The sequence below is a fragment of the Eptesicus fuscus genome, chromosome 20 (genome assembly GCF_027574615.1).
Source record: "Eptesicus fuscus isolate TK198812 chromosome 20, DD_ASM_mEF_20220401, whole genome shotgun sequence".
Taxonomy (NCBI): Eukaryota; Metazoa; Chordata; class Mammalia; order Chiroptera; family Vespertilionidae; genus Eptesicus; species Eptesicus fuscus.
Genome location: NC_072492.1, coordinates 36,517,973 through 36,534,739, shown reverse-complemented (window position 1 = coordinate 36,534,739; position 16,767 = coordinate 36,517,973). Strand labels below are relative to the sequence as shown.

Genomic DNA, 16,767 nt, shown 5'->3' with positions numbered 1-16,767 from the left:
AAAATTTGTTCTGTCTCACCTAGCATTTTCTCTTTATTTTTTATTTTTTGGTCACAACCAAGTTCCTCTTTTCTCTCTCATTTTAAGGGCTATCTTTAAAATGCCAGGAAATGATGTGAACTTCTTAAGAAAATTTATTCCCCCATCTCTACATCCTCCCCTGTGAGGATTTTCACATGTTTATTTACAAGCTAATCATCCTTTGGCAACTAGGTGGTATTTCTTAGACTTACTTTAGGTTAGTTTTCTTTTTTAAAAAAAATTAAATCAATATTACAAGTATAGGTGACTAAGTAACAAGTTATCTTGGGCTTCTTTTTTCGCTAGTGATATTTAGCCCCCACCTCTGGGGATAGGGTATTTGTGTAGCCTCTGGTTTCTGTTTAAGGTCATTCTTTAGGAATTTTTTTAAAATATATTTTTATTGATTTTTTTTACAGAGAGGAAGGGAGAGGGATAGACAGTTAGAAACATCGATGAGAGAGAAACATTGATCAGCTGCCTCCTGCACACCCCCCAATGGGGATGTGTCCGCAACCAAGGTACATGCCCTTGACCGGAATCGAACCTGGGACCCTTCAGTCTGCAGGCTGACGCTCTATCCACTGAGCCAAATCAGTCAGAGCTAGGAATTTTTTTAAAGAGTTTAAAGTGAAAGAGAGATTATTGGGGAAACCGTGACACAGAGAGTGGCTACTCCACAGACAGAACAGGTCTTTAGGAACTTTTAAGGCTTTCCTTAGGAAAGAGGCAAAAACCAAGCCAAACCAAGAAGTGTGTTGATGGGGAGAGAACAGAGAAAAGAGGGATTGACATTCTGTTTGCACACCACACTTGTTACCAGCTGTCCAATTAGCCCAGGACCAAAGGTCTATGTTTATCTGCACACTCTTGCCACTAACTCAAAAGAAACTGCTCCTCCATGCCCTGGCCGATGTGGTTTAGCTGGTTGAGCATTGTCCTGTGCAACTAAAGGTTGCTGGTTCAATCCCCGGTTACGGGTTCAGTCCCTGGTAGGGGGTATGCAGGAGGCAGCCCGAGCAATGTTTCTCTCTCACATCGATGTTTCTCCCTCTCCCTTCCTCTCTCTTTCTAAAAATCAATTTTTTAAAAATATATTTTATTGATTTTTTACAGAGAGGAAGAGAGAGGGATAGAGAGTTAGAAACATCGATGAGAGAGAAACATGGATCAGCTGCCTCTTGCACACCCCCTACTGGGGATGTGCTCGCAACCAAGGTACATGCCCTTGACCAGAATCGAACCTGGGACCCTTGAGTCCGCAGGCCGACGCTCTATCCACTGAGCCAAACCGGTTTCGGCTAAAAATCAATTTTTAAAAAAATTTTTTAAAGAAAAGCTATTCTTCCAGGAACTCCATTTCTTTCCCCATGTGAAAAAGGACCAGTTCCCAGCATGCCCTCTATCCCAAATCTGAGAGTTCGGGGCAAAGCAGCTCTTGGAAATCCTTCCTGGTTCTCCAGGCCCTGAGCCGCAGGTAGAGAGCTTTGGTGCTGCCCGTAGCTGCGCCCTGGTGCTGGAATAGCTGCCTCTCTGTCTTGGGATTACAGTAATTAGGGTAATGTATGCTTCCAGAGTGAAAATTAGCAATCTGGTGAGGTAACTGAAAATGAATACATCTCTTCCTAGAGTTCAGTCTACCCAGCTGAGCCACCAAATAAAATCAGCATATGGGGCAATTAGAGCGCTAAGCTCCTGCTTCCAGAGCCCAGCAGAAAGTGAGAGAGTTCAGGGGCCCCACTTCCCCTGCCAGGTTCAGTAATGATCAAAGGCCCCCTAAGCCTCCTTTATTTGCAATAGTGCCCTCGTCTGCATCCTCCCACAAATACCGGCCTGCGGGTTTGCCTTTCAAACAAAGTCACTTGTCCCACGCCATCGCCATTTTACCCTCTTTCATTGCAGACTGGCTGAGGGAGGAGGAAGGGGGAAGTGAGAATAAACTTCTGTCACATGGGTATGTGTGGAACAAAGATGTTTTTTCTTCTTAGTCATATACTTGCTTTTACATGACCCAGAAGGACTCAGATCTTCCCTAACTCCCATGCCGACTCTCAAATAAGGGTGTGGGTAGAATTTGTGTGAAAATTATTGAAAGACTTAGAGACCCAATATTGATCGACCCTCCTCACTACCGAGCACAGGCAGAAACCCCCATTCTGTTTTATCCCCATGGACTTGGACCTAATGGGACTTCACGTGCAACAAGGATCGATGGGGATCACGCTGTCAGCTACTTGGAATTTGGGGTTTCACTGCAGTATTCAAGCACTCATACTTCTCCTAAAGTTTTAGAGTTGGAGGAGATTTAAGAGATAATGTAATCAGCCCTGGCCGGCCTGGTTCAGTAGTTAGAGCTTCCACCCACGCACCGAAGGGTCTTGGTTTCGATTCCTGGTCCAGGGCAGATACCTGGGTTACAGGTTTTTGTTTTGTGTTTATTTGTTTGTTTAAATATATTTTTATTGATTTCAGAGAGGAAGGGGAGAGAGAGAGAGAGAAACATCAATGATGAGAGAGAATCGTTGATCGGCTGCCTCCTGCACACCTGGGGATCAAGCCTGCAACCCAGGCATGTGCCTTGACCGGGAATCGAACCGGGACCTCCTGGTTCATAGGTAGATGCTCAACCACTGAGCCACATTGGCTGGACGGCATCAGGATTTTTTTAATATATTTTATTGATTTTTTATAGAGAGTAAGGGAGAAGGATAGTTAGAAACATCAATGAGAGAGAAACATCGATCAGCTGCCTCCTGCACACCTCCTATTGCCCACAACCAAGGTATATGCCCTTGACGGGAATCGAGCCTGGGACCTTTCAGTCCACAGGCCGATGCTCTATTCACTGAGCCAAACCCGTTAGGGCTGGCATCAGGATTTTTAAAAACTCCCCAGGTGATTCTAATGTGTGGCAAAGTTTGGGAAACACTGCCCAAATTCCAAAATGCAGCAATTTTCAACCTTTTTCATCTCATGTCACACATAAACTAATTACTAAAATTCTGCAGCACACAGAATATATATTTTTGCTGATCTGACAAAAAATAGGTATAACTTTTATTGATTTACAAAAAAATAATCATAGTAATTACCTACCCTTTTTGCTCTAAAGTGACTTTTTAATAAATCAGGTGCCCAAAAGGGGCTATATGTAATACTTTCAACAATAAAGAATATTTTTTTAAAAAATCAGGTGCCTATCCTTGTATATAAGGATTTCTGGTACCAAGAATTAACCAATCAGGCACAACCTTATTATGTGATGTGACCAACAAGATGCAACTCTATTATATATTTACTAGAGGCCCAGTGCACAAGTTCGTGCATGGGTGGTGTCTGGCTGGCCAGCCCTGATCTGGTCAATTGGGCCAGGCGGCCGGGGAGGGGGGCTGCAGATGGTTGGCTGGCCGGCCCCACCCCCTGGTCGAACTCCTGGTGGAACTCCTGGTCGAGGGGACAATTTGCATATTAGCCTTTTATTATATAGGATGGTTCAAGACAAATGGCTATTGTTGTGTTGGCTGTTGTCATTTTTTTATTTGACGAACTAAGGGAAAAGAGGTCAGTGCCCCTAACTAAATAGTCAGGTATTGCATGTTTTAAAAATTCTTGCGGCACACCTGTTGAAAATCAATGTCCTAATGCAAAGTTTCTCAACTTCAACATATTGACATTTTGGGGCAAGATCATTCTTTGTTGTTGGAGGGTTTGCACTGTAGGTTGTTTACCAGCGTCCCTGGCCTCTACCTACTAGAAGCCAATAGCATCCCCTCCCCCCAGTTGTCACAAATGTCAAGAACTTGCCAAATGTCCCCTGGGAAACAAAATCATCCTGGTTGAGGGCCACTGTTTTAAGATCTTTAGCTCTCACCCTCCTTCAGAAGACCCCCTCCCCTTATTTGGCTTTCACAATCCTACACTCTCTGACTCTGCATGCAAGGACATACTGATATTCAAAACATGTTTATAAGGTGGACCTAGAAGTTGCTCACATGTCTTTTGCTCACTTCCCATTGGCCACTTATCCGCAAGGGAGACAAGAAATGTAACCTTTACATTTTAATGTAACCCATGTGTCTAGTTGAAGACTAGGGTTCTGGTCCTATAATGCTTTCAGGTCATGTCTTTTTCTCATTTTCCCCACTTCCCACCAGCTGGAGGTACACATGTGGAAATGTTGAGTCATCCTGGACCATATGAACAAGGTCATGACCCTGGGGTTGGTAGAGCAAAAGATAGAAGGAGCATAAATCTCTGACCTCCCAGAGCCACCATACCAGCCCTAGACTGCGTATTCCTGAATTATTATCTGAGAAAGAAAGAAATACACTTTCGTTTGGTTTAAGCCACCATTATTTGGTGCCACTATTCTATCAACTTGTATCTACTCCTAATCAATAGAGAGGCAATCAAGTTTAACTGTCACTTCCAACAACTCTCAGATCTATAGCTCCAGCTACTGAGACTTTTCCAAGCTCTAATCCCACTTTTGGAAACTCCAGCTAGATATCCAACTAGTATTTATTATATAAACTTAGAATGTATTTTTTTAAAAACTTAGAATGTATTTTTAAAATATATTTTCATTTATTTCAGAGAGGAAGGGAGAGGGAAAGAGAGATAGAAAAATCATTGAGAATCATTGATCGGCTGCCTCTTGCACACCCCACTGGGGATCAAGCCTGCAATACGGGCATGTGCCCTTGACCAGAATCAAATCCGGGACCCATCAGTCCACAGGCTGACATTCTATCCACTGAGCCAAACTAGCTAGGGCTTAAAGTTAGTATATTTAAAACCAAAATCACCATTCTTTTCCCCACACTAACTCTTCGTCTGTGTTTCCTAATGCTATTTAAAAGACATCTCCAATTCGCCCAGGCTCCAAATCTGTGACACCTGCCTCCCTTATGACCTCTGTATCCAATTAATAGCTCCCCCACAACCTTAGCTCCCCCCCACTCTCCTACATGCCTCATACACTTAAACCAAACCACGTGCTAGTCCACCCTCCTAAATATGCCCTAAGCTTCCAGAACTATTGCAGATTCTGTACTTAACTTTTATTGAAAGTCCCTACCCAACATGCCTTTTTCCCTAAAGGCATATCTGAGTCATGCCACAGAAGTCCATCCCAAAGCCTTGCATGTGGTAGGTACAAAAATATTTTTCAGATTGAAGAAATCAAGCAGCTTGCCCAAAGCCACGTGGCTAGTTAGAAATGATGAAGACAGCACATACAGACCATAAACTATATTTCCTGATTTTTTTTTATTGGGCTGACAATGTCATGAGGACATTGACTTCTTAGGAAAAGGTGGTGATTTGAGAAATTCTAAACTACAATTTAAATCAGTGTTCTGCTATTTTGAGCCTTTCGCATACGCTCCACTATAATTACATCAATGTGACTGTGTAATGGAAGATAAAATATAATCATTTTATATATTTTCATGGACTATATGTGAATCTTCACCCAACATGTGCTAGCCTGCCTGATTCCTCCTGGGTCAGGAAGCATTTAGAATACTGAGATATTTTTCAAATTGAGAATCACTGTGTGATCCTCTGGGCCGATTTTAAACAAATCAGCGGGTACCAAGATCAATATTTGAGCCATATGGCCTGCTCTTACAATTGAATGAATGTCTATAGCCAGCTTTGTTTATGTGCCCATGATTTTCTTAATGTTATAACCACATTTAATAAAACAGTACATGGATTTTCATGACATAAAAGGAAACTAAAACCAATAAAATATAACATTCTTGTCTTTTTGACAAGACACAAAGAAAAGGATTTCCTTAGATATTGTGGTTGTGCCCATCATTTTTTTTTACAAGAGAAAGAGAATCAGTATTTATTGAGTACCTACTTAGGCATATGGCTAGATACTTTAGTCATTATCATCACAACCCTAGCAGGGAGGTAGGGACTATAAGTTACAAGGAAGTGGGGGAGGCGGGCAGCAGGGCCATTTGGCCAGGCTGAGGCCTCTGAATTTTGCTGCTTTTCAGAAGCAAATTATGGAGTCGAGTTTCCCACATTTGGGAAAATCGCAGGGGTCAGCACAGCCAGAGTGCAATGGGTGAGCCTCGCCCTGGGAAAACCACCTTTGTGATCATGGTATCTCCCTTGTCAGGTAAGTAGCCTTTATTGGTTTTAAACCTGTTTTATATAAAACAGAAAGATTTCACATTCAATTATTTTTTATGCTTCCACTAGTGTTTTTTTTTTGTCTTTTTGCCAGTTCTATAATAATGCTTCCCAGATTAATCTACATTTTTAAATATTAACAGTTTCATTTACCTTTTTAAAAATATTTTTTTATTGATTTTTAGAGAAAGAGGAAGGGAGAGGAAGAAAAAGAAATATCAATCATGAGAGAGAAACATCCCTCGGCTGCCTCCTGCACACCCCTTACAGGGGATCAAGCCTACAACCCAGGCATGTACTCTGGGAATCAAACCAGCAACCTTTTGGTGCATGGGATGATGCCCAACCAACTGAGCCACACCAGCCAGGGTCATTTACCATTTTTAAAGGTATTATTTAATTAGACACTGAATTTCAGAATTTAGGTCTTGACTAGGAAATAATTTATGTTTAAAAGTAATCGCTTTACACAATTTTGACATGTGAAATAAATATTGTATGTCACCAAATTTCTGTGTATTAATAAATTAAATGTTTTTCTGGTTTGTCTCATTATTTCTAAGCCCCAAGTACTAGTTAAATCTAAAGGCAAGATAAAAGTGTCAAAATGTCAGAGCTATATACCTTATTGTGGTGTTGGATGGGTTTTTTGTTTGTTTAATCCTCGCCTGAGGATATTTTTCCCATTGATTTTTAGAGAGTGGAAGGGAGAAAGAGAGACATCGATATGAGAAAGACACATCGATCCATCGGTTGCCTCCTTCATGAACCCCAATAAGGGCCAGGAATCGAACCTGCAACCCAGGTACATGCCCTTGACTGGGAATCAAACCTGAGACCCTTTGGTGCATGTGTGGCTGAAGCTCTAACCATTGAGTAACACTGGCCAGGGCTTGGATGGCATAATTAGTCCCATTTTGCATATGAGGAAACTGAGGTTCTGAGAGGCGAACTAAGTGGGTTAGCTTCCAGACTCACATGAATTCCCAATCTCTGGGAATACTTTTGTTTCTTTGTTGTGAAATACCCCACCCCTTTCCACAATTGACCAGGACCAGACATCTGACCCAAGCTAAGCCAATCAGACTTCTTCTCCAAGGATTTTAAAAATTGGACATGAGGGGAGTGAACAGGACTTCTCTAATGGTAAAGTTATGATCCTTGAGACAAAAGAACTACCAAAGGGGAAGTACTGAATGAATAAAGCCAACACGAGGGGGTGGGGGACAGAGAGCAGAGAGGGTCCTGGGGAGCATTTAAGTCCTGAGTTGTTACCCCTCATTCTAGATGTCCTAGGATCCTTCCACTAGATGCCCCTTTTTCCCACACTGTGTCAAGCATCTTTTTAAAAATATATTTTTTTATTGATTTTTTACAGAGAGGAAGGGAGAAGGAGAGAGAGTTAGAAACATCGATGAGAGAAACATCAATGAGCTGCCTCCTGCACACCCCCCACTGGGGATGTGCCCGGCAACCAAGGTACATGCCCTTGACCGGAATCGAACCTGGGACCCTTGAATCTGCAGGCCGACACTCCATCCACTGAGCCAAACCAGTTAGAGCTCAAGCATCTTTTTACAAAGAGCAAAGAGATCTGGATTGGAGGGTCTAACTCCGAAGCCCATGCTCTTTTGGCTGCGGGAGATCAAGTTCACCTGCTGGCTCAGATCTTGTCTCTGACAATGTGGGAACGAGCAGCACAAAGGCACTGAACCCTGCCCTCCGACTTCACATGATTCACACACCTATTCGACCACAATCTAACCATGGCATGTGGGAAACTGGTGTTCTTACTGATGCTTTACATTTTGAGATGACACGTGCACCTGAGGGCATGGGTTTGGAAGGAAATGCTACACTCCCAGCTATGTGTCTATACTAGATTTGGGTGACACGGTGAATAATCAGCCCCATGAAGCCACACCCAGGCAAACTCATATCGTCTTGGGAGGATGGGAAATAAAAACGGAGGAAGTAGAAAAATTTGAATTAAAGGCAAAGGTAACAGGCCTCCACATGGTTATATTACTGCAGCTTCCAAAGTGCTTTCCCACACATCATCTTGTTTTGAGTCCCATGGAGTCCCTGGAGGCATAGAGAGCAGGTACAGTATTACCTACATTTTACAGAGAAAAAAAATTTAAAGAGATACCTACCACAGTGCCAGGAGCATAGGAGGTGCTCAATAAACCCATTCATTCATTCATTCATTCATTCATTCATTCCATATACCACCAATGCTCAGTGACCATTTGATGAATGAGTATATGTGGCTCAGAGGCATGAAGTGACTCGTTCAATGTGACACAGCTATTAAGGGGCAGAGGAGACACTTAAACTTGAGTTGTCTTGCTCTGCGCTTCACTACACAAGCTGCATCTGAAACTGAGCCAATTCCAACTCCTTCATGAATTCATGCATCACATGCCCAGAGACCCTCATTCCCCCACTGCAAGCGAAAGAGGCACTTCCAATGTCTCCCAGCCCGGTAGCAAGTTCTTCAAATAAAATGCTTCTGGTCCTAGAAACAATGAGGTATTCTACCACTGAAAGGTCTTGCTACGTGCCCTGGCTGGTGTGGCTCAGATGATGGTCAGCCTATGCACTGAAGAGTCACCGTTTCGATTCCCAGTCAGGGCACATGCCCAGGTTGGGGGTTCGATCCCTGGTCTGGGTGCGCACAAGAGGCAACCGATCTATGTTTCTCTTCACATCAATGTTTATCTTTCTCTCCCTCCCTCTCCCTTCAAAAAAAAAAAAAATCAATAAAGAAAGGTCTTGCTACTCAAGCAAGCTGTTTTCAGAAATCTGTGGCCTGAGCACAAAAACGCTCAAGAAAAACAGGGTGATTACCTTAGGATCTAGTGAATGGTTTATGGGTAAGACATGCAGCCCCAATCTCTTTTTTGCTGCTTTCAAGGACATGAAGCTAATTCAAGGAAACAGAAGGACATTGTCTGTCCTGTGGTGGTGAAAACCCTGCTCTTCTATTAGCAGGCCGTGCCGGCAGTAAAAAATATATATATATATGTGTGTAACTTCTCCCACTGAGCACATGAAGATGATTGATGTCTGTCATTGCTTTATTCCCTTGTCATCAGAAGAATATCAGTTCAGAAATCACACGCAGAAAATAGATCAGAATTTAAATGGGGGCGGAGGCACTGCTGTCCCTTGGGGACTCTCCCAGCTGAAGGTGCAGAAGCTCTTCCTACAGTCCCGGAGAGGCACTGTCCCTGACGCCCCCTGCACCTGACAGATGCTTCTGATCCCTGGGCGGCAGAATCCGCTGGATCCGAATCTCTTCCTCAAATCTGTCTTGGACAATCAGATTCCTGGCTGGATTCCAACCAGACCCAATCCTGAAGAGATGACTGGGATAATCCCCAGGGGCAGATGCTTTCCTTCTTAGGGCTAACTCTTCAAGGTCAGCCAGCATCAACACGGGAGGCCCCTGGGCTTTGGGAAACATAAGATCTCAGATTTATCCCAGGTCTCAGGTTGGCTCTGAGCATTTGGTCATTCAAGCCAGCAATCCAGCGAGCAGCTAAGGGTGCAGGGCTAAATGCGGGGGGGGGGGGGGGGGGGGGGGGGGAGTAAGGGGGATTTAGGCTGTGGCATTTACCCTTGGAAATATGCCCTTAGGGTATTTATAATCCACAGGAGAGTTAAATCACATTGTGGTTATGACTATACACTTAAAAATGGTTAAGATAGTAAATTTTATGTATGCGCATTTTACCACATTTTTTTTTAAATGCATGCAGACGAGTACCCTTCCATTCAACTTCATTTACTAAATCACACTTTACAAATCCATGAAATCAGGCTTAGTTTTTTTTAAACAAATGGTAAGGAGAAAATAAAACAAAAACAAAAGTCTACCCCTTTTAAAAATTATTTTAGAAAGAGGGAGAGCGAGAGAGAGAAAGAGAAACAGTGATTTGTTGTTCCACTTATTTATGCGTTCTTTGGTTGATTCTTGTATATACCCTGACCAGGGATCAAACCCACAACCTTGATCAAACCCACAATCTTGGCATATCAGGACAGCATTCTAACCAACTGAGCTGCTATCTTGCCAGAGCCCTACCCCATTTTTGTTTTTTTCTTTCTTCCTTTCTTTTTTAATATGCTTGTATTGATTTTTTATTATTTTTATTTATTTATTTATTTTAGAGAGAGATAGAAACATCGATGAGGGAGAAACATTAATCAGCTGCCTCCTGCATGAGCCCACAACCCGGGCATGTGCCTTGACAGGGTATCAAACAAGTGCCTCTTGGGGCATGGGTGGACACTCAGCCACTGAGCTACAGCATCCGGGCCCTACTCCGCTTTGTAATGCATTCTATCTGACAGAATCAAGGACAGCCACTGGGATTTGGGCAGATTAGGTCCACTCTCTCTGCAGAACAAATTAAAAGTTCCTTCTACATTACCCAGCTCTCGAGATCTTTTCTCCTTATTATACAGCACTATTTTAAAAGGAAATATATTTGTAGGACACCAGGAAGGGAGCCATTTGTAAAGGACCAGAACAAATAAAAATTAACTGTGAGCTTGAGAACTATAGAGTTCTACTAACACCCTCAATGTAATCATATATGTGTATTATGCATGCAATTATGTATATCCTTCTATTTTGAGCTGTGATACACCTGAGTCAAGGATTGTGCCTTCGTCTTCCTATATCTGGTGACCAAATGAGGCCAAGATCATGCTAATGTATGGTTTGTTGAAGGCAGGTATGAATGTCTCGATCCTCTCTCTCCCCACTTCCCCTCTCAGACACATACACACAGACACAAACACACACACCAGCCACGTTCACTAAACCCAGGGTAACTGAATGCCAGGAAGAGAGGGAGAGGGAAAAAATTCACTGTGAGCCCTTGAGTGTGACAGAATATAGTGAACCAAGGCGAATAAAATGAAACAGACATCCTAATAGCTTCTCCTGCAGCACTCCGATGTCTAACGGGTCATTGTTTCCATGTTAGCTCACCAGCCACTAATTAACATCCAATTATCTGGCCAAGTCACAGAGCAGATGTCTGACTCCCGCTAACTCAGAAAAAACAGGGATGTGTGGCAAGTTCTGCACATTGAAGAAGTTTACTGATTGCAGGAAAGTAATCTTTTTGGTGAGTGAAAGGGACAACAGGCTGGATCTCAGTCCCTTATCCTGATTTCCAGTTTGAATCTGAGTGGACTGCAGGTCTGGAAAAAATGATTCTGTCCTCAGAGAGTCTGGAAAAATTATAAGTAGGAAACTTTTTTTAAAAAAAATTTTTGACCCAAGAACAGGCAGAGCTCCACATTCCCTTTCCCATCGAGAGGCCAGCTGCTTCCTTTGTTGCAAGGTTCTCCTCACTTAACTTCCTTGAGCCTCAATTTTGTCATCTGTAAAGTGGGAGAATAGTGCCTACCTCACATGATTATAGTTAGGATTATATGAGTTAACATGGGAAAAGTAATTAGCACAGAACCTGGCCAGTGTGAGAGATAACACCACTGTCACCATCATCACCTTCATTATTGCAGGTATTTCCAAATGTGTCCTTGCCTCAGTCACAGCCAGCTCTTTGCCAACCCCATTCTCTCTCAGTTAATACTTATCGTTGACTTGGAAATATTTCCCTTGGCTCCTGTTTATGTCCTCTCCGCAGATTTTCTCCAAATGTTACCCAGTTAACTTTGATAGCAAGAGCCTTACAAGGTCCTTTTCACAATCCCTCTGCTGCTAGTGATGGTGAACTAGATGCCGCACAGGCTGGAGGTCATTCTGACTTACACCACAGCTGACTTTGAAAACCTGCATTTGAGAGGTAGACGTAAGGTGACCAAGCATCCCAGGTTGCCTGGGCTAAGGGGGTTCCCAGGATATGGGGCTCTTGGTGGCAAATCAGGAAAGTCCTAGGCAAACCAGGACAAGTTGATCACCGTGGGCAGAAGAGCATAATGTAGGCTCTGAAGTCTGGATTCAAATTCTGATCCTGCCACTTTCTAGCTGTGTAACCTTGGACAAGTCACATAAACTCTCTGAACCTCAGTTTCCTCATCTGTAGAATGGAGATCATTAAAGTACCTACATAGGATTGTTGTGAAAAATAAATGAGTTCACAGCTCAGGATAGTGCCTGGCACATCGTCTATGCATATTATACACTGAGTGGCCAGATTATTATGATCTCTGAATGCATAATAATCTGGCCACTCAGTATATATATTAGAGGTCCGGTGCATGAATTCGTGCATGGGTGGGGTCCAGCCAGCCTGGTCAGGGGGAGGGGACATGGGCGGTTGGCTGGCCTGCCTGCTGGTCGAACTCCTGGTAGAGGGGACAATTTGCATATTAGCCTTTTATTATATAGGATATACACTGAGTGGCCAGATAATTATGCATTCAGAGATCATAATAATCTGGCCACTCAGTGTATGTCACCTATTACTGATTCAAAGTTGTGAAACTTGAAAGCATAACCCAAATGCACAATAAAATTTCTTTTGACCAGATATAATCCAGCCTGGATCGGCAACTAACTTTTGTTTCAGTACTTCCCTTTTAACTGGAAGTACAAAAGTAGAACAAGCCAATGTTTTATTCCCTCTAATCGTAAAGTCCAAGCTTAATCTTTGGTGCGTGTTGGTTTTAGCTCAAATCACCTACACACATTTGCTGTATGTGTCTATTATCACCGGCCAGGAGCCATCATGGCTAATGTTGATATAACCACTCCCAAGCAAGCCCTTGATCCTGAACCAAGAAACAGCCAATCACCTTTATTATACTGTACTATTCTAGCATCATGAGCCAGGACAAAGTAGCCCTCCTTTAACCAGAAAACTCCATTATTCAGAACCTCCTCTACTCCCAAACACTCTAGTCTATCAAGGAATTCCTATACTAGGGAAGCCAGTCCTAGTGATACATTTATATCACAACTAGAGTCCCCATGCACAAAAATTCGTGCACTCAGGGGGGGTCCCTCAGCCCAGCCTGTGCCCTCTGGCAGCCCAGCAACCCTTGGGGGATGGAGGCAGGAGAGGCTCCCGCCACCGCTGCTGTGCTTGGAGCCATCAGCCCGGCTTGTGGCTGGCAAAGCTCCCCCTGTGGAAGCACACTGACCACCAGGGGGTAGCTCCTGCGTTGAGAGTCTGCCCCCTGGTGGTCAGTGCACATCATAGCAACTGGTCATTCTGGTCATTCCGCTGTTAGGGTCAATTTGCAAATTACCCTTTTATTATATAGGAAGGTGAGACAGTTGCTGTGGTTTGAACTGTGTTCCTCCAAAAGATACTGCAGTGAGGACTCTGTACCCAATTACAACATGTGGGCACTTCCCCCCACATCACTGGATACATCTGTCTATGAAAAACATGATCCCCTGTTCATTCATTAAACAAATGCTTATTGAGCATCTTTACGTTTTTTTGTTTCTTTTTCTTTTTTATTTTCTTTTAAAAAAATGTTTGGTGTGTTTTTTTTTGTTTGTTTCTTTATATCGAGCATCTTTAAAGGTAAGACACCCTTGCAGACACTGATGGTAGACACTGGAAAACAAGAAAGAAATGTCTCTGCCCTCATGGAGGTTCTAATGTAGCCAGAGAGACAGACAAACAAGCAAACAGGTAAGTAAACAGGGTGACCTTAGGTAGCAATAAGGGCTGTGGGAAGTATAAAGCAGGGCGATGATTTCATTCAGTGTTTATTCAAATAGATGTCTGAGCCTAAGCCTAACCAATGGACACAGACAACAGGGGGGTGAGGGCATGAGTGGGGGGGATGCGAGGGTAATAGGGGGATAAGGACACATATGTAACACCTTAATCAATAAAGAAATTTAAAATAATAAAATAAATTTAAAATAATCATAAAATTAAAAAAATAGATGTATGAGCCTGTGCGATGGGCCAGGCACTGTGCTAGGTGCTGGAGAGATGTCACTGAGCAAAACCCGGCAGAGACCCCTGCGCACTGGATCTAAGAATCAGCCATCAGGGAAGCCTCTTTGAGGAAAAGACTTCTGAGCTGAAGGGGAAGACTCTCCAAGAACCTGGCAGGAGAACAGCAGATGCCAAGGCAGGAAAGTGGCGTCCCCGAACAGAAATGAGGCCGGTGGACCTGAAGCTGAGCAGGAGGCATCTGACACTTTCTGGAAAAATCTACCAAGTTCCCAAACTTCTAACCTATAGTTGGGCAGAGGAGTCCTGGGGCACTGGGCATGAGAATGCAGATGGATGCCTGGAAGGTTTTCACTTCCTTCCTCCACTCGCCCACTTTTCCTGTGCCTGGAACAGAACTCTGAAAGGGACTTGTCCAGCTTCCTAATCCTGAACTCCAAGGAAAGTGAGAGTTTAGATGAGGAAAAACTAGTGTGCCACCACCCAGAGGGTGAGGAGCCAGTCATCCTGCCAGAGGCATGCCTCTCCCTGCCGGAGGGAGCTGAGACACCGAGGCAGCGTGCTCTCACTGTTCTACTAGGTTTTCCCAGCTTCCAAGCCCAGCCACCTCTCACTTCTCTGCTGTGTTTCTTTCTTTCTCTCCCCATCCCCCCATCGTTTCTGCTGTGTTGGAGCTCAGAATTTATTTCTGCCTCCAGGTGCAGAACCCTGTGAGAGAAGGTGTGTTTTGATCTGCTTTGATTGCTTCTGTTTGTTTTCTCCACGTAGAGAATTCCCTCACCCCCAAGCAGCCTAGACAACCCCTTTCATTCTGTGTATTTCCCACCTCTGGGTGTGAGGCTGTCGGGTCCCGCAACTGGCAAAGAAAGGCATCTCTACAAGGGCGCCTCTCTGCAAAGGTGCAACATGAAGCTGTTGGGAGTAATTTGCACTGGAAGTAGATGTTGGAGGTGACTCCCTGATTTGCAGCTCCCTGGCATTTCACACGTGATGAAACTCACTGGTCCTCATAAGGGGCCAGGTCAGTAATTCATTCTCTCTCTCTCTCTCTCTCTCTCTCTCTCTCACACACACACACACACACACACACACACACACACACACACACAAGAAAAGCATTTGCCACCTCTCCTTTTACTTCAGAGGAAAACGAGTTCAGAGCCACATCCCAGAGCTGGCAGGCAGGGACAAGGCGGTTCAGGACCTGACACTCATAGTGGGGTAAGAATGAACCACCCTCCCTCGCCCCAGGGCTCAGCGCTTCCTCTTCGTTCCCGTCACTTCTGGGAAAGGCTCTCCTACCAGGGAGTGCTGAGAAATTGGCTTTGTATCCTAAATTGCAAGATCTCTCGTCCACTGGGATCGAGAGGTGCCAAGGTGAGAACTTGGAAGAAGCCCACTTTTAAGTTCGGTTGGACAGTTGCCCCTGGACATGGCTTCAGGTTTCTAGAGGCTGGTGGAGTCAGTACTGTCTGTCCTGATGAACAACCTGGAGAGGGTGTTGTACGCAGAGAAACGGGAACCCAGAGGAGCAGAGACCCCAGTTCCCAGTCCTGGGAAGAGATGTGGGGTCACCAAAGCTTAGAGAGGCTTCATCCATCCCTGTAATCAGCCAGCCCCGCTGCCTGGCTTTGATGGGGACTATTGCTCGGCACTGACTGCTTCCCAATCTCTTGTAAAGGGCAAGCCCCCACTCCCACCTTCCATGTGGTTGCCCTTTAAGATAGAAGTTTTGAAACCACCCTCAGGAAAAAATAGTAATTCAGAAACCACTCAAGACCCTCTGCCATCCATATCCCCAACCTCAAAATATTTTATATATTTATAGAACACGTCACAACTTCCACAGCCCTTTCCCCATACATTATGGTTTTGAATTTCATGACAAATCCTTGAGGTAACCGGGATTATTAGCCCCCTTTCACTGCAGACGAAACTAATGCTCAGAGAGGTTAAGTAAGTTGTCCAAGGTCAGCCAGCTCACAGAGGAAGTGGTGAAACAGGGACACGGCTCCATGCAACTATCAGATCTTGATGGTTGGCAAACAGAGATCACACATGCCTCGGTTGGCCCGGGAAGACGTGGAGCAGGCTTCCCCACCAGGGCTGGCAGAGCGTGCTCTCAGTGACAGCCTCGTTACAGTGATTAAATCGTTCTGTGTCAGTGACAGATTGCAAGACTGGGAGGCAGGTGGACTATGAACCCAAGAGCACCTCTGGGACAGCCCAGCCAACGCGAGTCATCCATCACCAGGAGCTGGCAGGACCCGGTGGGCCCCTCCAGCACCTCTGGGGACAAGACAGCCACGGGCTCTGATGAGCCAGATGTTAGCTACTGCCATTTGCATCTAAAGGTCCTCACTTTGTGGCATGAATTGATGGAGGAGGCATAAAGGGGTGGTATAATGGGGTTGGCACTTTTGATTCCTTTTTGACCCCGATTTAGAGCAGTCTCGAGGGAAAAGTTCCCCAAAGGTTAACGGACTTCAGGTGATGAGCAGGAATATAATTAGACAACTTGGCCAAGAAGCATCAGAGGCCTGTGGAGGGCAGTTTGGCAGAATCTATCCAACTTTAAATGAATGAATTTATCCTACAAATATATGCTTTCACGGGTCACATGAAGCATTCACAAAGACATTCATTGTAGCATGTGTACATATACAAGCATACCTCAGAGATA

At 44.2% G+C, this 16,767-nt stretch overlaps 1 pseudogene; it reads right to left on the bottom strand.

The window, feature by feature from the left end:
* Positions 1-6,037: 6,037 nt before the first annotated feature.
* Positions 6,038-6,171, bottom strand: LOC114230008 (U1 spliceosomal RNA; annotated as a pseudogene).
* Between the last annotated feature and the right edge of the window lie 10,596 nt (positions 6,172-16,767).